Below are 25,043 nucleotides of genomic sequence, written 5' to 3' on the forward strand. Positions count from 1 at the left end.
CTCTATTCATAAAAGCTGGACCTTGTAGTTATGGACACAAAACCAAATGTTCAATAGTCATATTCAATAGACAGCTCAGCTCCTCTCTTCACTTTATAAGTGTATAAAAAAAAAAAAAAAACTGCATATCTGGTGCCACATGCACTTAGGGACATGTTTGAACACGCCGTTCAATTTGATACAAACTGATTTGCACAGAAGTCCAATAACCAAACAGCATGTGGGTTCAGATCAGGAAGGCTGTTGCTCCAGTCACACCGCTAAATCAAACTTTTAATAACAGGCAACAGTGACAACCGTTACCATGTGGAACAAGCTCAAATACATGCATTAAATAATCAGTGTAGATTATCACTAACAAACCTGCTAGCAGCAGCCGCCAATCTTAATTTTAACCCAAAGTAGTGTAGTTACATTGGTTTCGAAATGTGGGTGTAGATATGAAGGTTTTAAATTCAAACTACATTAAAACTGCTTAAAAAAAAAAAAAAAAAAAAGTTATGATCACTACTATAACATTATACAGATAATTATCTTTGATTTAATCAGAGTTCTGCCTTTGCCAGCATGTAGTCCAGTTGGTTTTATGTGAACACAGTTGTGCCAGAGTTTGTTTTTCCTCCCGCCTACAACTGCAGTATTCAGGAACCTTCAAATATAAATTCATCACAAACATCAAATGTCTTGTTCCATTTATTAAAGCAATGACACATTCACTGTTCAGTTTATTCACCTTTGAAAGAGGTAGCTTGAAAACACAGGAAGTAGGGACAAAAAGGTTTAAGTACATTTCTCAAATAAAGATGATTCCATCACAGCTAGGCCAATGAAACAGACAGATGACTAATGTTCAGCCACAACGACAGGAACAATCATGCATTTGTCTGTTATTTAGCCTCGTGTACATTAATCCTTGTACCATTGTATAGTCAGACTTCAGCACCACATCTTGCTGTTTTTGTTATAACCCCAAATGAGTGATGCCATAAACTTAGCAGTAAAGAGTTTACTAGAAAGCCGTTCTCATAATCTGCAAACCGATCAATAGACATTTGGTGGCTTTCAGACAGAACGTTGGTTTAAGGAATTTCAGCATTGGCTTCATTTTTCCAACCAGAATTTACAGCCATCTTTTCTCTTCAAAACACCACATGGGAAGCTTGCATCTCTTAATCATTGAGCTCAGTTGCAAGATAACCTCCGAATTATCCAACTCAAAATGTACACTTGCTGTACTCCAGTGTAAATGTGTGTCCAATATCACCTATTGATGCTGCTGCTTAGATTAACAGACATTAAAAGGCAAACATTTTGATAGATCTGGTTTTAAACCTTCAAATGAGGGATTAGAGAAAAAAAAAATCTAAAATAAAAACCCTCGTCTTGAAATCTAAAGCCCCTGTGAGGTTGAGGTATGCAGACAGAACTCCACATCCTGACATGACATTTGCCGAAACTGGTCGATGTAGCCAAGATAGCAGTTGCATCCCCAAGTCATCCAAAACTGCCTGTCAGGATCCCTGTCGACACAAAACCAAAGCACAAGTATTACTATTATTATTCAATCTGCAGAGTGAAGGTAACTGAACTATTCCCAGCAGCATGTTTCAGGCCTTCAGTCAGGTTCTGGTAAATTGTTTTTACTTAAACCTGTGCCAAGTCCTGACTTTCTCTCCCAATACTAAGATTCTCCAGCAGAGATGAGCCAGTCTCTGTCAGAGCAGTACAAGATTGGGTTCACACCATTTCTCCACATCCTTCATGTACATCACACATACCTGCAGTCAGTCAGCATGAGCTCCTTGCAGCATAATGTGTTATTATTCACTAATCAGTGCATACAGGGCAAAAACTTAAATACAAGTTGTCAGTGAGACCCACCTTCAGTCTGTAGATGTCAGTACCACAGATCCTCTGCCTGCAACACAACCACAACCACTATTATCTCATCTATTCACAACAGCCTTCATGCTCAGCGCCAGGCCACTGTAATAACTTTAGATTTCCCACACACCACCCACCAAGAAACTGATTTGAATTGTCCAAGAATTTCCAGCCAGTGTCTGTCTGGATGTTCTCCTCCCACAAATGACTGATCAGTGCATCCCCATCGGAAACTCATGCCACTTTGGATGGAGTAAAATCTGAGTAAGCAGCAACATCTAGCTGCTGTAATGTTGTGAGTCTGTGGCATCAGTTGGTCCCTGTTAACTACACTAGCTAAGAGTCTGAAGCAAATCTAGCTTAACATCAGTCTGAAATTACACCAGGAATGACACAGATGTGAACATGACAAGACTGCTAAATAGTTCAATGCAGAACACGTCTATAAACTGAATTAAATTTACCTTTACGCCTAAAGGCAAGCAGTGTGTAGTTCTACTCCACTGCCAACACTCAGCCTTCATGTCTGTTTAACACTGGGTGCCAGCATGTCTGCAAGAGAAACCAGTGCAACATCAGGATAGTCTTCAAGACGACAATTTGTAGGTGTTCACATTTAAGGCGTTTTTAGTTTGTCTGCATCTTCAGACTCAAGACAAAAATCATATCATCTGAGAAGGGATCCACTTTAAAGTGAAAACTAATGCAATGGCACAAACCATATTCACATCAAGCCCCATTTTCTAAACTGAAGTCAGGGAGCACACAAACGTGCCAATTTATTCTTATGTTGTCACAGTTACTTCTGCTAGCAGACTTATGTGGCAGCATATTTGTAGAACAATGGAGAAATATGTAGTTGCAAAGGGAATCCACCCCCCCCAAAAAAAAAAAAATCTCATTACAAAAAATGGAAAGTTTATCTGGTTTAAACACTTTAATTGGCATTTTCCTTGCCCATGTCACTCAGTACTATAAAGGCTATAAACAGAATTAATTAGGCAAAAGGGAAAAGACTTTGTCTTGAATAGACATGCCCCACAGATTTTTTTTTTAAATTGACTGGCTTTTATATAGCCGTTTAATAGCCAATAAAGCACTTTCTAATTGATCAGTTTTTCTTGGAAATGTTTTATTCCCAAAAGCAGATTTCTCACCGTAATACTTTAAATCTAAAAGACTTACCAACTGAAGTCACTGCCTGTGGTGTCCGTTCCGTAGTAACAACATGGCGGTGCCGCAGAAGTGTCCACTGCAGCCTGTCCATCTGAACCCACTGGGAAAAAGAAGCGCGAAACCAGTTAAAAACGTCCGGCATGAGCAGCACTGAGTGGTAACAGCAGACATCCGTCGTTGTTTCACACGCGGTACTTCATCTCTTTGTATGTTGGGCAGACACTGCGATTTTTTCCAGTGGCGTCAAACTGTGCGTCCATAAAATGAAGGTTAAAACAGAAATTCTGTCGCTCGCTCTCCCTCTTTCACTCACACACACACAATCAACCTTTCTAAATTGCTAATGAAAAACACTGATCAGGCAGCTGTGATTGAGCAGCATGTAAATAAAACTATTTTCACGGTTGTTGTGTCGTGATAATTTTGTGAGGCCACATGGAAAAGGCTCGGATGAGCTTTCCAAAGTTCTACAAGTTGTGCCTCCATCGCTTGTGTCCAGATCACACGCTGCACTGCCGTGCCGCTTTTTCACCGACGTTTATGTGTTTGCGCGTGCGCAGTGTGAGAAGCTGCGGTGACACCCTCACGACGGTCGGGAGGATTTCAAACAGGTTTGAAACCTCACGACCAAGCGATTGATGATCGGGAGCTGGTCGTGAGGTGTTAATCGCTTCTCGTTACCCCGCGTAAACTACACGATGCACGATGAAGGCCAAAATCGGGCCGATCGCCAAAACGGTCGCACGACTGAAAAATCGGCTCAAAATGGGCCAAAAATCGCAGAGTGTGAGCCCAGCTTAACGTTGCTCCTGCACAGGAGTAGCCCACAGACTGGTTGTTGCACATATTTTTTGATGCTGTCTCCCATCAAGAGCCCACAATTAAACGCGGACTGCCATTGCACTACACCCGCTCTGCGCACTCATAAAACTTTCGAGTCCCGTTTTAACACAAATTTGTCGCATGGATAAATTACACTCGCTTTAGTCCTTTCCCTTGTCAACGCACCGCACGGGCCTTTACTGAGCAGACCTCACCATAATGAATTTTCCTCCTTCCGCACCACATCTTCCTGCTGACTGAGAGGCAGACCACGCATCTCGTGTCAATTTATTAAGCCCGGATACCGCTGTGCATTGTGGGACAGGAAGCTCTTCCATCTGTTTTTTTTTTAACCTTTATTGAAAGAAATTATCGACAAGTCAAGGAAACAGACCAGTATTGAAACAATTTATATTATAATGTTGATGAAGCAAGTCATTTTAACTTTAAAGGGAGAAAATAAAAATATCTAGGGTATAATAATAAGGAACATAGGCTTTTTGACACAGGCAGGAATATTCAGAATCAGAGGTGGGACCAAGTCATTGTTTTGCAAGTCTCAAGTAAGTCTCAAGTCTTTATCCTCAAGTCTCAAGTCAAGTCTCAAGTAATGTCAGGCAAGTCAGAGTCGAGTCTCAAGTCACTGGTGTAAAAGTCCAAGTAAAGTCACAAGTCTGAAATTTTGAATTTCAAGTCCTTTCGAGTCTTTAAAAAAAAACGAAAAAAAGCATGTTGCAGTTATATGCTAAATGTAAATATTAGACCATGTAATTTTTAAATCTGTGTTTTTCTCAACACATGACAAAATAGTGAACTTGGAAAATATACACAAATTGTGAAATTGCACCTCTTTAAAATGCAGCTCAATTAAACCTAGCTCCAAGAATAATTTTCACCGACAGTTCTGAGATAAGCTGCATGTTATTCTTGGATGCGGTTGTAGGACCGGCTTTAAAATCGCATGACAAAAATATCATACATATTAAAAAAAACTGCATCACCAACGTAGCCTGGACAACATTTGCTAGTTAGATGAAGTCAGCTATCTCATTGTAGCATATTTATATGCATATTTATAATTATATGGTTCTTGGAGTGAGTGCATACACTCATGAAGTTTAGTAACTTCAGGTCACTGCAACAAGCCCAGGTACAGTTTACCGACGGATGGGTACAGGACCTTGAAATGCACCGTGTAGAATGAAAGACCATCGTACATATCATAAGTTTACCAGTCTCACAAATCGTCGTCATAAATACACATTCGTTAACCGTTTATTAATATAACCTTTGAGCTCAATGGTAATTAATTAGTAGTGGAAATAATTTCTGGTAGCATCACAGAAATGTAGCAGTGACAATAATATTGTATGCTGTAATCGTACTGGGCAATTAGTGATACAAAACAACTGTTTTATCTTGTGAATAAAAGTATATGGTTTTGTCAGTGTACCATAATAACAGAAGCGAAACACAATATTGTGTCAGGACAATTCACTATTTATGCACAATAAACAAAGGAGCATAGCGCGACAATTTCTTTTCAGCGCCAGACTTGCTTGTAACCTATATCACCAATTATGTTATGAAAAATGACGTATTAACTACAACAGCAGACTGACCTTTGTGGGAATGCTTGGAGCAGACTAACCTGTGAGCTGGAGTGTTCTGGGACGTTATATTTGGTCTTTGAATGGCTGCAATCCAGTCGCCTCTTTGTTACTTCGGAAACATGGCTCGAACAATTTCTCTTCAACGACGTAATCCGATAACAACCGATCTCTTTACCCGTTGGCTTCCCGTGGCTGTCATGCGACCGGCTATTGCAGTTAATAATACAACAGCTTCTTGACATTTTTGTGTTTCTTTTTATCGCTGTGTAACTGAGTTCAATTGAAAGCCTGCGTGCGCTAGTACCTCTTGCCACGAGTTCCCAGAATCCTTTGCGGTTTTACCCCTGAATGACGTCACATTTTCAATCTCTATATAATATGTATGTTAAATTTTATATTTGGGGTGAAATATCAAGTCTTTTCAAGTAAACCGGTTCAAGTCCAATTCAAGTCCCAAGTCATTGGTGTAAAAGTCCAAGTCAAGTCACAAGTCTTAGAACATTTTTTCAAGTCAAGTCTAAAGTCATAAAATTAATGACTCGAGTCTGACTCGAGTCCAAGTCATGTGACTCGAGTCCACACCTCTGTTCAGAATAGCAAGTACTTTGTGATTTTACAGTATAGTACAGCAGTTTTTTATTTATATTAGAAATAAGCCTAAGTGACTTAAAATAATGACAAAAGTAATTCAAGAAGACGGTAAACAGAGGAGGGGTATTTTTTCCACTTACATGCATGAATAAAATACTTACATAACACTATTACAAAATTGACAACATCTGAGATTTTAGAATCCAGATTGTCCATAAAGTAAAGAACATCCTTAGATGTGAAAGAAGGTATATTGGAAAGAGTGAAACCCAACAGTGTATTTCAAACCAAAGAGCATTAACATACTGACATTTGAAAAATAGATGCTCTAATGTTTCTGCATCAGAAGAACAGAAAACACAAGAGTCGGACTCTAAATTAAACCTTTTGAATTCTCCAACTGGATAAATGTGAATACTTTAAAGTATTTGCGATAAGATTTAACAACGGTATGGGTATCGCTTTACAAGCCTTATTATAATTATTAAATGAAACGTCATTTTTATATTTATCAATAAATTCTTCGTACCATAGCAAGTTTCCGTTTTTGCCAAGAAGATCAAAAATAAAACATACAACCCCATCATACCAGTTTGATTTAAATAAAGACTTCTTATTGACGACTATAACCCTATTATTCCACATCACAGAATTGTGAAGTGAAAAATTGTGGGTGAAAATTAGTTTCCCAAAATCTAAAGCCTGCTTATAGAAACTACACAACTTAAGAGGAATCTTAGAAAATCGCATTTGAGCAAAACATCAAACCCCCCGACATTATTAAGGAGTTTGTTTGGAATATGGTACCACATAGATTGAGGATAGGAAATGCAATCGTTTAACCATGTGAGCCTGAATGCAGCAATAATGGATTCAAAGTCTAAAGCTTTTAAGCCCCCATTTTCATAGTCTTTAACCAATTGTGATTTGCATATATAATTATTTTTCCAGATAAAGCTGAATATAATAATCATTTTTGGAGATGTAAAAATTGAATAACAGGGGTATATGAGTCTTGAAAGTCCTTCTGCTTTAGACAGTAAGATATGACCTAATATGGATAAATCATGTGTTAGGCAATGATTAAATATTTTTTTAACTGCATTTAATCTAGCAGTTATGTTATTAATCTCTCGATCATTAATATTTTTACTGATTATTAAACCAAGGTATTTTACCTCCTCTTTTACTGGAATATTGATAATAATACTTTGATTACAGCTGTGCACATCTAAGATTTCACATTTTTTAAGATTTAGTGTTAAGCCGGATGCCTTTGAGAATGATAGGATAGAGCCCTTGTTTGGTTTAGGAAGTAAAGAAATTATTTCTCGTTTCATAGTTGGAGATAGCATCTGATTATTTATACATTCATTAAATACCTGGGATGGAAAGGTGCTGCGCCTAACTGGAGGGCAGACTAACTGTGAATATGAAGAGCAGCGCCGCCCTAGGCCACAGTAACAAACAACAGCAACAGAACCTGAAAAGTCAGCGCCACCTGCTGGTCAGGCTCAGACCACTGTGGATCTTAAAGATGAGGAGGAAAAGGAAGGAGAAGAAGAACAGCCTGGTGCAGCAGGAGCAACAGGCAACAACTGCTCACACTGTCAAACCAATTCACCGGACAATTATATCCACACTCTTTGGTTCTGTCCACCAGTTCAGAAGTTTTGGCGCGAGATATGTGAAGACTTATCAAAGTGTCTGAATGTAACATTCCAACTTCCCCCTTAGTGTGTTTGTTGGGCAGCTTAGATAATGTCACTTCAGAAAAGAATATCGCCCATATGGTTTTCACTGCCCTATGTATAGCCAAGAAAACAGTCCTCATGAACTGGAAAAATAAAAATAATTTTAATTCTAACCAATATAGAAATGATCTAATAGATCACATTAGTCTTGATACAGCCTCTGCCACCACATCAGATCAATTGCTCTGGGCTCCTTTGATCAGCTCAATCACCTAGTGGGGGTGGGGGGTCTTAGTTTGGTCCCACCTTCGCTGTTGTGATTGGTGTGGGGGTAGGGACAGGCTTGGGGATTCCCCAGGAGCGTCTTCCTTGGAGGGCTCAGCCCGGGGTTGCGGTCATGGCCTGCTAAGGGCTCTGTTGGTTCTTAGATGATGGTTTCCTCGTGGCTGAGCGTAACTGGAGTCATGTGCGGACGCATTTTACATCCACAAACGTGGTTTGTGATACATGTGGCAAGAAAGTGAGGTGTTGTGGCAACACCACAAATTTGTCAAACACCTCACAGTAAATCATATCACAGAATATGACGAGCGTATGTTGAGGCGAACTGAAGAGGAGGACAGGGACATGTGCTGCTAGGGCGAGACAGACGTCTCTCACAGAGTCCTTTAGTGCGGCAGGCAGGCAAGGTGTTCAAATAGCACACAACTTCAGTTTTTTTATTTCTATATGATGAACTCTGCATTATTAAGAGATAAGAACAAGTAATCTGATGACCTGTAATCATTATGACGCTATAATTTGAGATACAATAAATAAAATACGTTTTTGTACAAAGTATCAGTAACAGATCAGTATCGTCGATACCACCCTGAATTTTACTTGGTATCGGATTGGAAAGGAAATCAGTGGTATCGCACATCACTAGTTGAAACAAATAGGAACCCCAGCCGACCTGTTTGTACCATGACTAAAAATAACTATCTCCCCATTGTTGTGACCAAAACTTCACATCATATTCCTCAAAATGAGTTTCCTGGAGAAAAAAACAATTTGCCTGTTGCCTCTTGCAGAACCAAAAAACAGCTTTGCGCTTAATTGAGTCTTTAAGTCCCCTTGTGTTAAAGGAAAATAAAGAAATGTTAGTTTTCAATTGGAACACAGAACACATGAACAGCTTTAAAGATGAAGGTTAGGAGGTTGAGTAGGAAAGTCTTGAGGTAAAAGTCCCATCATCTGAAATGTTCCACTATATTCCTTTCGTAGTCAGATGTCAGCCCGTACCTGGGGTCTCTTCCCTGATGCGTTTGCCTTCTATGAAACCAAAAGGGCCCCTGAAGCCCGCAGCCTTGCCTTCCTTCTGAGCCTGGTCGATTTCTGGCCACAATGCTTGTCTGGATCTCCAGTCCTCCGGGGGTCAGGTCTTCAGCAAAGCGGATGCCTTCTTCTTTGCACACGGGAGAAGCCTTCGTTCACCTCCAGATGTCATCTCTCACGGCATGTCTCACAAACAGAATAATGATTTGTCGATGCCGCTCTTCCCACTCTGTGGACAACATCTTCTTTAGGTCCGGAGCAATCCTTCCTAGAAGTTCCACCACTTCTTCTCTGATATTTCCATTTATTTTCTCCTTTTTCCCTTTGATACAGAGACACCATCTTCTTTTCTATCTTTCCGGGCTCAACACACGCTCTTTAATGTCGTCATTATCTTTTTGAGTGATTCAATCTCTTTTTCCAGGTGTTGTATTTTCTTTTTGTATTCTTGTAGCTCCTCTGAATTAAACTGCACCGATTTAGCGATGGAAGCCAGCATGGCGCTATGTTGTTGAATTTGTTTGCTAACTTCGTCCATGCGGTCATCAACACGTTTTCCAAGATTCTCAGTAGCTTTTAGTATACTGTCTTTGGATGTGTTGGGGTCGTTATCAACAGCCGTACCTTTTCCTTTTTTCTCCATATGTGGTTTTTCAGGAGTATTATCAGGGGTTGTTAACAGTCTGTCCCTCTTGTTGTGAAAGGGAGGTCTTTCACTGCCGGAGGTTTCGTGTTGTTGTTTTTCTTCATGTTCGGGCTGAAACATCGTCAATATAACTCAAAGGAGTGAAATATATAACTTCAAGATTATCATCATCATCATCATAGTTTATTTATATAGCACTTTAAAAACAGACAAGGCTGACCAAAGTGCTGAACAATAGAAATATAAGAGATTATAACATTAGTGAGGAGTTCAGACGGATGTGACTGCTCAGCCCGCCATCTTGCCCTGCCCCCTTTGTGTGAGGACCTTATCAGGAGGAAGTCGGCTAAAGCTGAAGCTGCGGCCTGGCCCGTCAGGTCTGAGTTCAGCTTTTTTGTTTTTTGCTTTTTTTCTCCATCTTTATTTCAGGAAATAACAAATATACAGTGGCTTGCAAAAGTATTCGGCCCCCTTGAACTTTTCCACATTTTGTCACATTACAGCCACAAACATGAATCAATGTTATTGGAATTCCACGTGAAAGACCAACACAAAGTGGTGCACACGTGAGAAGTGGAACGAAAATCATACATGATTCCAGACATTTTTTTACAAATAAATAACTGCAAAGTGGGGTGTGCGTAATTAGTCAGCCCCCTGAGTCAATGCTTTGTAGAACCACCTTTTGCTGCAATTACAGCTGCCAGTCTTTTAGGGTCTGTCTCTACCAGCTTTGCACATCTACAGACTGAAATCCTTGCCCATTCTTCTTTGCAAAACAGCTCCAGCTCAGTCAGATTAGATGGATTTGTGGACAGTTTTGGCATCATATGAATGATAACAATAATATATTTTTCTGTTTGTTGTTGTAGGGGTACCAGTCGAAGAACTGGTTTTTGAACAACAGCAGCGTCTGGATTTTGAAGAAATTCAAATGCAACAAAATGATGAGGAGGAGGACAGAGTTCAGGACAAGGAAGAAGAGGCTGATAATGAAGAGGAGGAAGAGGCTGATGTTCCAGCAGCGGGCATAGAAATAAATCCACCTCAGGAAGTAGAAGGACCCTGGGTCAATAACAGAGCTGAAATCCCAGCAGGAGAAATTGAAATGAACCCGGCCCAGGCCCGGCTGAGAGTGACAATGACAGTGTCCTTGAGAGTGGTCCTGACAGTGACACCGATCACAGTGACACTGACGACGACACTGATAACAACAACAGTGATAACAATGACACTGATGAGAATGACAATGATGATGGTGGAGACAATGTTCAGGATGCCCCTGTGCCACTGGCCTCCAGCCCAGTACCGGGAGGTTCAAGGAGGAGACCAAGGGAGGAGGAGGATGATGAAGAAGAAGATGGGGCACCTGGACATCTAGCAAACTAATCAGAGGATTCAAAGATGTACGTTTCAGTGGCAGCTAAATCTGTGAGTCGTCTGCATAACAATGAAATGAGATGCCATGTTTTTTAAAAAGTGAACGCATAGGGAGCATATAAATTGAAAAGAGAACTGGGCCAAGAATGGACCCCTAGGGGACCCCACAAGTGAGTGAGGTTTTTGAGGATGATGTATCCCCAATCTAACAGAAAAGCTTTGGTTGGACAGATAAGAGGGAGGTAAAACGGTGGACTGCCCAATCAGAAGCTACGCTACAGGACGCACTCAACGACGTAGACTGGGACATGTTCAGAGCATGCGCAGTCGACATCAACGAGTTTACGGAAGTAGCAGTATGCTTCGTCAATATGCTAGCGGAGGAGATTATCCCCACTGCGAGAGTCACCACATTCCCAAACCAGAAACCGTGGATGGACAGATCGATCCGCACTGCAGTAAACGCCAGGACCGCCTCCTACAACGCGGGTCTCGCCACTGGCGATAAGAGCGCCTACAAAGCGGCCTCATACGGCGTGCGGCGCGCGGTGAGAGATGCCAAACGCAGGTACCGGGAACGTGTGGAGTCCCGCTTCCACCAGGGCGACACACGGAGTATGTGGCACGGACTACGCACCATTACGGACTACAAAGCCAGGGACACTGCGCCGATCAACGCCGACTCTGCATTCACCAACGAGCTGAATCAGTTCTACGCCCGTTTCGAGGTTAGCCAGGCGGCTAATGCTATCTACCGCCTGACTACCGAGGACAGTGACGTCATCAGCGAGAGCCCGGTGACCAGCATTGCGGAGCATGACGTCCGAGCAGCACTGAGGAGAGTGAACACAAGGAAAGCGGCGGGGCCAGACGGCATCACCGGCCGTCTGCTGCGCTGCTGTGCTGACCAGCTAGCAGGTGTGTTCACTTACATCTTCAACGAGTCCCTGGCGAAGTCTGTGGTCCCCACATGCTTCAAAAGATCCACCATCATCCCTGTGCCCAAGAACAGCAAACCCTCATCCCTGAACGATTACCGGCCAGTTGCACTGACCTCGGTAGTAATGAAGGTGTTTGAGAGGCTGCTGAAGAACATCATCTCCTCCTCCATCCCAGACACCACAGATCCGCTGCAGTTCGCCTACAGATCCAACAGATCCACAGAGGATGCCATTGCCCACGTCCTACACACCACTCTCAGCCACGTGGACAAGAAACAGGGTAACTATGTGCGAATGCTGTTTGTTGATTACAGTTCAGCGTTTAACACAATAGTGCCCTGCAGACTGTTCACAAAGCTGAGGGATCTGGGACTTAACAGCCGTCTGTGTGCATGGGTGTTGGACTTCCTCACTGGCAGAACTCAGGTGGTGAGGGTGGGCAGGTGCTTCTCCAACAGCATCACCATCAACACAGGAGCACCTCAGGGATGTGTCCTCTCGCCACTGCTCTACTCCCTCTACACTTCAGACTGTGTGGCCACCCATGGCTCCAACACCATTGTGAAGTTTGCTGACGACACAGTGGTGTTGGGTGCCATCTCCAACAACGATGAGGCGGCCTACATGGATGAAGTGAAGAATCTGGCATCGTGGTGCCAGGACAACCACCTCCAGCTGAACGTCAGCAAGACCAAGGAGCTGGTGGTGGACTTCAGAAGGGGTCAGCACAGAGACTACAAGCCCATTATCATCAATGGAGCTCCAGTGGAGAGGGTGCAGTCCTTCAAGTATCTTGGTGTCCACATCTCCTCAGACCTGACATGGGCTGCCCACATTCAGGTCCAGACCAAAAAGGCTAGGCAGCGCCTGTATCACCTACGACAACTGAGGAAGTTCAGGGTCTCTCCAAAGATCCTCAGGATTTTCTATACAGGCGCTGTGGAGAGCATCCTCACACAGAACATGACATCGTGGTTTGGGAACAGCTGTGTGAAGGACCAAAAAGCTCTCCAGAGAGTGATCCGTACAGCAGAACGCTGCTGCAGGATTGCTCTCCCCCCGCTTCAGGACACCTACACCAGGAGATGCCGGACTAGAGCAGCGCAGATACTGAAGGACCCGTCCCATCCTGGCAACAAACTGTTCCAACTTCTGCAATCTGGTAGAAGGTTCCGCATCTTCCGGGCAAGGACAGAGAGACTCAAGAGGAGCTTCTATCCCCAAGCCATCCGTGCCCTAAACACACACACCCGCCCTCTCACATCATCTATAATTGACTGAGACAGGACTCTCTTCCAGACACTCTAAACCAAGGCACAATGTACATTTCAATTCCTTTAATTTTAAATATGTTTATATTGTCTATCCTGTAAAATAGTCAGATATCTATTCATATTAATGTACAGAATTCACCTGCTTGCTGCTACTACTGCACATTCACCCAGTGTATATACTATATGTCTGTATATATATATATATATAATGTTCTTCCTCTACACCCCCCCCCCCCCCCCAATTTTTGCACATGTCAAGGAGCGTGTCAGGCTACATTTCACTGTGTGTTATACTTGTATAACTATGCATGTGACAAATAAAGAACCTTGAACCTTGATAAGATTTAAACCACTCCAATGCAGTCCCTTTGACTCCGACAGTGTTCAAGCCGAGAGATAAGAATCCTATGATCTACGGTATCAAAGGCAGCACTGAGGTCTAGTAGTATTAAAATGGCAGAATCTCCCAAGTCAGCAAAAGTGAAAAGGTCATTAAAACCTTTTAAAAAAGCAGTTTCAGTGCTGTGGTGGGCTTTAAAACCAGACTGAAATGCTTCACTAATGCCATTTTTATCTAGAAAGGTCTGGAGCTGAAGAATAGGTTCCACCACAGCATGTTTAAAGTCAGCAGGGACACACCCAGACTGAAGACTGCTATTGACAATAGACAGCAAACTCATACCCACAGTGTCATAACATATTTTAGTAAATGAGATGGAACAATATCCAGAGTACAAGTACAGTGAAGATTTTGAAGCAATTCACCAGATGGTCCACTGGCTTCAAATCGGTCTGCTGCGCGGCCTCTTGACTTAAGAAAATCTCCGTGTTCTGGGCCAAGTTATTAATCAACAGCAACAACATGATGTTGAGGAGGACAATCTTCAGAATGATGAGGAAGAGGCTGCTGTTCCAGCAGCAGGCACAGAAATAAATCCTCCTCAAGTTGAAGGACCCTGGGTCAATAACAGAGCAGAGATCCCAGCAGGAGAAATGGAAATTAGTGATGTTCGATTTGTGAACGAATCGTTCAATACTCGAGAATCACTTTACTGACTCGTGAATCATGATTCACAAGCCCAACTGACTCACTGACTCATCCCTGTTGCTGTTAGCAAACTAATTCCATTAGTAGAAATATATCTAGCTTATAATTAAAATTGTGGGGGGAAAAACAACAGCCAGTTTCGTAACAAAAGCATTTCTGCTCTGAACTGGAAGAAAAAACCCTGAGTAGAAGCTCACATCAAGAAAATAGCTCCTCGGTTCAGAGTAGCATCGCGCTGCTAACATGCTAACAACACATTTGAGCTACTCACCCCCTCGCTTCCTGTGCTGAATCGTAAGCATAAGCGAATCACTCAGGACTCGCTCACCCCCTCCCTCCTGTGCTGAATCATAGAGCGAACGAATCACTCACTCACTCACTAACCCCCTCCCTCCTGTGCTGAATCAAAGAGCGAGCGAACGAATCACTCACTTACTCACCCCCTCCCTCCTGTGCTGAATCATAGAGCGAGCGAACGAATCACTCATTCACCCCCTCCCTCCTGGCTCACAGCTTCTTCTTCTTGGTTGGCAACCAATGTTAAGGCGCATTACCGCCCCCTGGCTCACAGCGCAGTGGACATTTAGATGAGAAAATATATATTTGACACACTTCAGGAAAATACTAATAAAATACAAATAAACAAAATAAATGTTTATTAAGCAATTTTGATAGGAAATTGCTTAATTTTAGAAATGTTTTTGCTCTTTTTTCTCTATAAAATAGTTGTTTTTTTTAAATCATTCATCTTAGCAGTGGGATTTACGTGAAAAGGGAAACTAATTAAGTTTGAGTGAAAATGTAAAATTTTTGCACTCTCTGGTCAACTGACTCAGTGAATCAAATGACTCAAAAAACCCGATTCACTTTGGTGAGTGACTCATTAACACTCGATTCAGTAAAAAGAATCAAATTTACCATCACTAATGGAAATAAAAGCGGCCCAGTAAGCAGAAGATTCCATAGCTGAAGAAATGAGGTGGTTCTGGGATAACGAGGAGGCTGAGAGTGACAGTGTCCCTGAGAGTGGTCCTGACAGTGACGCAGATCACAGTGACACTTACGACAACAACAGTGATGATGATGGAGCCAAGGGAGGAGGAGGATGATGAAGAGGAAGATGGGAGACCCAGAAAACAATCCAAATACTGAAATTTGCTCCTGGACACTCAGTGTTGACATTTCCAATTTTTTCTTTGGAAGGTTCACCAGCATACCCACACCGGCGAAAGAGCATACCTCTGTGACCAGTGCGCTAAAAAGTTTAGATCTTCATCTAATTTGAAGGTCCTCAAGCGGATCCACACTGGCGAAAGACCATACCTCTGTGACCAGTGTGGGAAGTCCTTTAGACAGTCAGCGCATTTCAAGATACATTACTGTACCCACACAGGAGAGAATGCTGTCAACATGGACCATGAAGCTGTACCGGCATTTCCACAATGACCACATTGAAAATGTTAAAAGCCTATATGTAAAGAATAAAACATTAAAAAGAAGAAAAAAAAACTTGATAAAAATACTTGATTAAACTCTTAAATTCATATACAAGTGCTGTTTTCTGTTGTAACTTTTCGGTTACCGTTTTATTCAACTTCCTTTTTGTTTTATGTGCTTTTGTAATGTTTTTCTATTTGCTTGTCTTTTATTACTTGAGTTGCAGTGCATTTGACCTATCAAGGCCACCGTACACCCCACCTTAATAACATTGTAATAAAAACTCGAGGACTTAAAACCTTTATATCACAGACCTTGTGTTCTCGAACCAACCATGATAGACATGTTTCCAGCAGTGAGACCAATTACACCACAAAAAATTGATCTTTGATCTGTGTGTTCTGTCTAGTGTTACACAGATGTTTATATAAACAGTGATTCCTACAGTAATATACAGTAAATGTTTACAGTCCAAGGATACCTATAATTACATTACTGTCCACAGAGTCACACAGAAGACATAGATTTTATTGTGAGCTGATTATAAATCAGGACGCTCTAGGCCGCAGGTCGATGATCGATTTTGTAATTGTATCACCAGACCTGCGACCATATGTTCTGTACACTTGGGTAAAGAGAGCTGTCAACTGATCACTTGGATCAGGTGGCGGGGCAGGACGCTGGACAGACCCGGTGCACCTAAACGCGTAGTGAGGGTGTGCTGGCAACATCTAGCAGAGGCCCCAGTACGTGAGATCTTTAACGCACACCGCCGGCAGGGCTTCAACAGCATTCCGAGGGAGACGGGGGACATTGAGTCCGAACGGACCATGTTCAGCATCTCCATTGCTGAAGCTGCTGCATTGAGCTGCGGCCGCAAGGTGGTTGGTGCCTGACGTGGTTCTAATCCCTGAACCAAATGGTGGACACCAGAGGTGAAGGGAGTAGTGATGGGATTTCCGGCTCTTTTTAGAGAACGGGCTCTTTCGGTTCGGCTCACTAAAAAGAACCGGCTCTTTCGGCTCCGAACTGGTTCTTCAGGTTGTTTTGTTGCTTTAATTAATTTATTATTAACAATAATATAAAATTATGCACAAAAGGAATTACTAATGTAAAAAAGTGGTTTTATTTATATATGTTTATATATAAATATTAGGGGTGCAACGATACACAAAATTCACGGTTCGGTTCGATACTTTCGATACACGGTTTGATATTCTTTCAATACAAAAAAAAAAATGTTCATGCCTTTTTAATTTGTCATTTATTAAAATTATAAATATATATTTTAACTCAAAAGTACAGTTTTTAAATTTAATGTTGCTGAAACACCAAAGTAATAAAAAAATTAATCTATCTGATCGAGAAATCCCTCATCTTTGGAAAAGAGAGTTTATTACAGAGAAATGGCTTTTTCCAAAATAAAAGCTATACTATACTCTTCTTCTGGGCTATACTCTCAGCAGAATATTAAACATATCAGGTCCCCATAAGGAGAATCATGTGCTAACGGCTGTCTAAATGACTCGTGTAAAGTTTGTAGCATGCGTGCTTGTTGTTTTTGTCTGCTTCCACTTGTCTTTGCACTAGGATGATGTCGGAATAAATGTGCAGTCATATTCGTTGTGTTCCCACTAGTGCTGTCAGCGTTAATCTCGTTGAAATAACGTTAATGTCACAACACGGCAAATCTCGGTTAATGAGCTACCGCGGATCGCCCCGTGCGTGGGGCTGGACGGACAACACGTTAACGAGCTAACTGCGCTAACGCACTAGTTCCCACCAATGTAATTGAGCATTGCGTGGCACATCCGACATACTGTTTTACTTTAGTCCATGACGCGCTTACCTTCAGGGTCATACGTCACATGAAAACCAAAATAGTTCCAAAGGCCAGATCTGAATGAGGGTGGGGGAGGTTCAATTTGCCATGTTGCAAGGAGAGCTTAACTTCTGTCTCGCTAGCTTGCCCTGCGCTCAGTGAATCTGCGTTCGATTACTCCGCCTAGGCTGCACTGTCGAGTGCAGATCCACTGAGCGCTCAACACAGACAGCATCGTCAGAAGAAAAGTTGATAAAATAAATAAAAAATATTTGTATTGTTCGATACATATGCGTACCGAACCGAAAGCACTGTATCGAACGGTTCAATATCGATACGAGTATTGTTGCACCCCTAATAAATATATGCGGTGGCCCCTAGAGACAAAACACGTACAAACTCCAAAAAGCATTTCTAGCATGAACTGAACTTCCAAAACAGCTACCTAGATCACTTAAATTACACAATTGAAAGCATGAAAGCATATGTGTATTGTTTGTGTATTTATACACAAGCATTCATATACAGTCAAATAATTTTAAAAAAAAAGTTCATTTACCTGTTACTACCACATCGTTGGTACTTGCCGGCTTGTGTAGCCACTAGGTAACAAAAGCTCAACACTGTGCCTAGCATCCTGGAGCACTTCTGTTGTCTTTTGTACGAGTTTTGGAGTTTATACGTGCTTCGGAGTTTATACGTGTTTTTACGTGTTTTGGAGTTTGTACGTGCTTCAGGGTTTGTACGCGCTTCAGAGTTCATACGTGATTTAATTTTTCAGCTTTTTCCTTTTACAAATTTAAAGTGAAACAACACAAAACACTGCAAACCACAACACAATTAAATATAAATTATAATATGAAAACAAAAAGAAGACCTACGATGTTGGAGAGAGAAATAACATCATGGAAGAGACATAAAGTGAGTAAAAAACGTCCTAAATGCAGTTAGAATTTATTTAGAACTACAAATTAAATTTCTTTTAGCAATTATTGTTTTTTAATGTCACAATTCCAACCCTGCTCCTTTATCCAGGCCTGGACCGGCAAAAGTGACCCGAAATTGGCACTCTGGTGGAGTTACTTTGTGTGTGAGAGTGTGTGTTTATAAGTAGTTTTAAACCTTGTGATCCACAAAACAGCATAACAGTAAAAGAAGAATTGACTGCGTTACAGTCAGTGCGAGAGCAGCGGCTTCGCTTATGCGCAATTCATTTGCTGTTTGGACGCACAGGTGTGAACGTCTCCTGTAGTGATGGGATTTCCTGCTCTTTTTAGAGAACCGGCTCTTTCGGCTCCAAACCGGCTCTTCAGGTTGTTTTGTTGCTTTAATTAATTTATTATTAACAATAATATAAAATTATGCACAAAAGGAATTACTAATGTAAAAAAAAAGGTTTTATTTATATATGTTTATATATAAATATATGCGGTGGCCCCTAGAGACAAAGCACGCGCAAAACTCCAAAACACATTTCTAGCATGAACTGAACTTCCAAAACAGAGCTACCTAGATCACTTAAATTACACAATTGAAAGCATGAAAGCATATGTGTATTGTTTGTGTATTTATACACAAGCATTCATATATAGTCAAATAATTAAAAGTTCATTTACCTGTTACTACCACACACTAAATCCGGTCGTTGGTACTTGCTGGCTTGTGTAGCCACTAGGTAACAAAAGCTCAGTGTACGTAGAGTTTGCGCGTGTTTTTACGTGTTTTGGAGTTTGTACGTGTTTTGTCTCTAGGGGCCACCATAAATTTACTTTTACTTTTATTTATTCACTCCACATAAAATGTAATAAATAAATCATATAATACAAAAATCAACTATTCACATTTCAACTTTTAACTATTTAAATTTTCAGCTTTTTCCTTTTAAATAAATTTAAAGTGCAACAACACAAAACACTGCAAACCACAACACAATTAAATATAAATTATAATATGAAAACAAAAAGAACATGCACATTCTCTGTCATATGGACCTGCATGAATAAACTTTCTGAATCCTTTATCATCTGCAACTGAAAATAGTTGTGGATGATTACTATACCTTTCTAATGTGGCGTTGTTGTCCCTGGCTCTCTTTCTCTCTCTCTTCCTCCCACTCTGTTCCTGTGCTACTGAGTGTAACTACCGCCCCTCCCCCCTCTTCCCACCGTATAGCACAAGGCTCGCTTCTGCTGAGCGAAGCGGAAAACCTCACGGCTCGCGATAAGGAGCCGGCTCGCGTCGTTCACGTCAAAGATCCGGCTCTAAGAGCCATTTCGTTCACGACCGACCCATCACTAGCCTCCTGCCCTGATAGCAGCTGGGGGAGGACTATCCTCCGCCTGTGAGCGCTTTGGCACGGGTGAGGTGCCCAAGGCAGCACCACTGCTTGTTGAGAGTAAGAGCGATACACGTTTTCACGTCAAAAAGTCGTCATAAATAAGTCTCCAATAATACCAGAAAAAGTCGCCAGATTTGTCGCTAGTTGCTTTTTAGAAAAAAAAGTCGCTAAGGGGTCTGAAAACTCTCTAAATATAGCGACAAAGTCGCTAAGTTGGCAACACTGAGTGTAACTACCGCCCCTCCCCCCTCTTCCCAGCGTGAAGCACAAGGCTCGCATGCGGAGTGAAGCGGAAAAAAAGTGCGAGAGAGAGAGAGGATGAGAGAAAGAAAAAAAACCCCATGGCTCGCGATAAGGAGCCGGCTCGCGTCGTTCACGTCAAAGACCCGGCTCTAAGAGCCCTTTCGTTCGAGACCGACCCATCACTAGAAGGGAGCCACCAGGCTGAAGAAGGAGTCCTATCGGGCTTGGTTAGCCTGTGGGAAGGACTACTTCGAGGACCTCCTTAATCCCACTGACATGTCTTCTAAGGAGGAAGCAGAGTCTGGGGATGAGGGGGATGACCTGCCAATTTCTGGGGGCAAGGTCACTGAGGCACTTAAACAACTCCTTGGTGGCAGAGCCCCTGGTGTGGATGAGGTGCCTATTTCCGAATGAGGGTCATAGTTATGGGTGTTTTTGTGCTGTTTTTTTTATTAGACGTGATGGTTATCAAAACCAAACATGACAAATTTGGCAAGCGCAGGAGACAAGACACGGAGGAGATTTGTCAATCAGGCTGCAGAATGCAATGCGCATTGTTGACAGTTGAACTGTGCAATAAAAAAATCAGCGAAAAAGCGAGGCAGTGATGGATGAACAGCGGGACCACTGTGTGCTGTTTATTAATAAACAATAACATATATTTCGATATGACGACATGCATAAGAGCAGAAAGGTATTTGTACATAAGTGGGAAAAGCGGTGGCTTGCTAGCTTTTGTGTGGCTTCCCCGGTCAGTCAAAAATTTCAAAAAGAGAAATGAATGAACTTAAAAGGTTGCCAGCTTCACATATCTGAAGTTGCAGTGACGTGCCCGTGAGCTCCGCTGACAGCCAGCTGTGCCAGAGTGACCGAGCCCCAGGCCAAGAGGCCGAGGGTACCCCACCCCCGAAGGGGCCCGAGCAAGCCCCAGGCTCCAGGCCCTTACAAGCAGCCACCAGGAGTGAGCCGGTGTGTACCTGGACGCCCATCCCCGGACACAAAGAACCACCAACGCACTGATCTGTCTGAGGGCGTCTGCCACTGGCAGGGGGAGTGGTGGGGGGAGATAGGCCTCCATACCTTGGAGGGCCTGAGATGTCCCCAGAGAGGTGGCGTCTGATACCCAACCTGACATATAGACACAGACATATAGACACACAGATACAAACATCCATTCCCACCCTCATGCTCTCATATGCAATTACTCAACACTCACCCAACGTGGAGACAGACATAAATAGAAACTGTACACACAATCACACTCCCCAAGCGTACTCTATACCCCAGGTCTAGGTACCCTTGCCCCTGGAGGGGGAAACTCCACCAGGTAGTGTTGCCTTCTTCCCTGGGGTGGAGCACCACTGTATATAAATGCCTCTGTTGCACATGTCTCAACCAACTCTGTATATTTTTATATATTTTATTTTATTGTTTACGCTATTTAATTTGTAAAATATGTACACACACACACGTAGAAAAACATATTTAGTATACACATCCAGTAATGCATATACTATTATATATTGTACATATATTTATTAGTCTCAGATTTAGATGCTAATGTGAGACAAAAGAATCTGCTGTGATGCAAATGACAGTCTGCTTTGTCTTACGTGTCTGTAAAAATTGAGTTTGGTCTTAACATTACTGCAGTGTAATGTTAAGCTCTGTGCAGAGCACTGGAGGAGATTTGTTCACAGCAGGCAATTTAAAATTATGCAATCCATACATTATTAGTAAAACTCCTGTTACGACATATTTTTAAATATTTTTTACAAATTGCGTTATTAAAGGATTTAGCAAAGTATACATTAGCAAACCTTTTGAGGAATTTACCTAGGACTAGAAGACAGAAGTAAATTAAAATTCTCATAAAAATTTCAAACAAAGTATAACCAACTAAAACATGTTTTGTACTGAGACCTAGTGGAACTCAAATTGGTTTTAATCTGTTTTAGCTTAATGAAAGCTCTCCCCACCTGCAACAGCCATAGGCAGTATGCAACATATATGCAGGGTGATAAACACTCCAAAAATGCTGTCCTTTTTTGTGAATAGTTGTTGTTGTTGTTGTTGTTGTTGTTCAGTACAACAAAATTGTGGGCAGTCCACACCAACTGTGCATCGTGTAAACATATAACTTGTTGGTCAGCAAGAATAAATAACAGACAAGAGGACTGTATATGACAAGAGGGATATATACAAACTAGAGAAATATATGCCAAACAGGAAGAAGGCACACAATAGAAGAGAGAGTACAAGGTTCATGGAGATGGGAGTGGCATGGGAAAGCCTGAGCTAAAGGTTTGATTTATTACAAGAATTTATCAACTCACCAGCAGGTGGAAGCAGAGTGTCTGTCATCACTTGATCAACATGCTGGGGCTGCAATGCTGCATTTATTCTACATTGACTTAAATATTTCAACTAATCATAATGAAACAAAGTGCTATAAAGAAATTATTATTTCATTTAAAAATAAAAACTGCATCGAACTGCTGGGCTAATACTTCTGACAAAGTACTATTCAGGTTTCAGAGCTCATCACAGCACAGAAACAGCTTTAGTGAAGGTTACAAATGATCTTCTTCTGGCCTTTGACAGTGGAGTCATCTCTATGCTTGTCCTGCTAAACCTCAATGCATGAAGTCAGATAAAACACACCAATTAGTTAAACTGCAGGAATATCTTAATAAAGACCTGGAAGGCCTCTAATTTTTGCTTCTAAATTCAGATAAAACTGAAAATCTTAGAAATATGATATCTAACAGGATTCTTACTCTGTATTACCTTGGCCTCCAGTAACACTGTGAGAACACCTTAGATTTAGGACCAGGATATGTCCTTCAATGCATATACAAGACTATTTTATTCCATTTGCGTTGTATCTCTAAAATTAGAAATATCCTGTCTCAGACTATTGCTGAAAAACTAGTTCATGCATTTATCCGGTCGTTAAGTCTGACGGCACTAGCCGTGTCTGGACCTAAACTCCGCTGCAGGTCCATATATCAAACGATCACTGTGGCATTACTGAGAGTTGAAAAACTGTCTAAAGTCTTTCATCTTTAATAAAATGATCAGTGTTCTGCTCTACCAGGTGTAACAATTGAGTTTAACATCCAGGCATCCATGAAAACGGAATTTATGATATTTAACGGAGTTAGAAGTTAGCAGGAAGTTAGCTCGCTAGCTTCTATCTAAATACAATATAGCATGTCCTGACTGCGGGGGTTTGGAAACAAATTCAAACGTACAGCTCTGTTATCACTTCCAACATAAATGAAGACAGAAAACTAAACAGCAGTGACGTTTGTAGGGTTACTGAAGTTGGGCTAGCTGGTATATAATGATGTGCTACGTGACCGCTAACGACACAGCTATGTTAGCATAATATAAACAAGCTAACTTTTTTTCCACTCGATAAAAGTTAACGTGAGTGTTCTCGGTGGTCACGAAGAAATGTAATCGCATGGCAGGATGCTGTAAAAGGACCAAACTTCAGCCAGGAGAACAACTGAGATAATCCATCCACAATACGAGGTTAGTCATTCATATACTGCTGCATGGGCTGGGCTGTAGTTACATCTAAGGTTTTAAAAACTGAGCTTAAATAAATGATTAGCGGTAATAAAAGCCGAGGGAGGTCAACAGTGATCACTGACTGTTTTAGGAGCTTTGTGAGATCAAATAGAAGAAAATACAAAACATTAAACATGTTAACAACACAAAAGCCATATTAAACGCAGACTACTTTAGGCCCAGAAGTAGGATTCGTCACATCATCACTTAACGACCGGATTTTTTCTAGGCTAGACTGCACTGTAATGTTTTGTTCATTTAACAACCCGCAACACACAAAAAATGCATGAAAAATTCAGCAGCAGTTTGTGTGATCCAAACGAGGTGTGAATCCACTGAGAGGCATCTTTTTCTGGCAGTTTGCATAAATAGTATATGCATATGCTTCACGTGTGATATAAAAATAGTTTTATGAGAATTTCCATTGTAGCAGTGTGGTTTTCTTCTGTAATTGATCGTGCCTGCTCGAATCATTCATGTTTCGTCCTGCACAATGTGGTATTTGCTCACAATGATGTGGTTTAAAAGCTTCTACTTTAAAAAGAAGCATTTAGCATTTAGTTTTAAAAGTTGTAGTTATATATTTTAAAGGTTATTTTTGTACAAATCTAGATTAATCGTAACAAAATGAGGCCACATTCAGGAAGGAAGGTCTAAAAACTATCGACAGCTTCAGCTAAAAATAGTCTGCGGCAGCTTGTTTTGAACTAGTTACACGTCCTGTTGATGCCCAAATGCATATGCATTCTGAGTAAACAGGGTTGGTAGGGCGTTGAAAGCAGAAAAGTAGCCAGCCATAGTTTGCATCTTGCATGTGGCTTACATGTGGCTTTGCTTGTTCTTTCACAAGCACTGATACTGGGACATACCACAATACTGGAAAGTGAAAAAGTACAAGACTTTTGCTGATTCAGTCAAACTATTTTTAGATAGTTGCTTCGTCACTGGTAATTGTTAGCTTGTAAAGGTCAGTGTTTCCACCTATAAACATACATAAGGTCTGAGAAGTTTTGGAGAATCTTGATTAAGCAATGAAAAAACAAACAAAAAGAAAACACATGGAACAATAAGTGAATAAGCCCCAGGATTCAGTGATTTCCTTTATCTGTGCAAGAAGCTCCGCACTTTCCCCTGTAAGAGTGTTAGCATGTGTATGTGCCCATTTCTACCCCCCCCCTCCCGGTTTAGCATGTGAATAAGGGTGTTACATATCAATATACTAAAATATATTTTTA

General features: G+C 41.5%; 1 long non-coding RNA gene across 1 annotated transcript; it reads right to left on the reverse strand.

The window, feature by feature from the left end:
* Positions 1-680: 680 nt before the first annotated feature.
* Positions 681-4,208, reverse strand: LOC120720543. Its single transcript, XR_005692978.1, has 5 exons — positions 4,098-4,208; positions 3,070-3,160; positions 2,349-2,436; positions 1,882-1,918; positions 681-1,520 (listed from the first exon to the last, which is right to left on the reverse strand). It is a non-coding gene; the product is annotated as an uncharacterized LOC120720543 (long non-coding RNA).
* Between the last annotated feature and the right edge of the window lie 20,835 nt (positions 4,209-25,043).

The sequence above is a fragment of the Simochromis diagramma genome, unplaced genomic scaffold, assembly GCF_900408965.1.
Source record: "Simochromis diagramma unplaced genomic scaffold, fSimDia1.1 OVJJ01000585.1, whole genome shotgun sequence".
In the NCBI taxonomy this organism is placed as follows: domain Eukaryota; kingdom Metazoa; phylum Chordata; class Actinopteri; order Cichliformes; family Cichlidae; genus Simochromis; species Simochromis diagramma.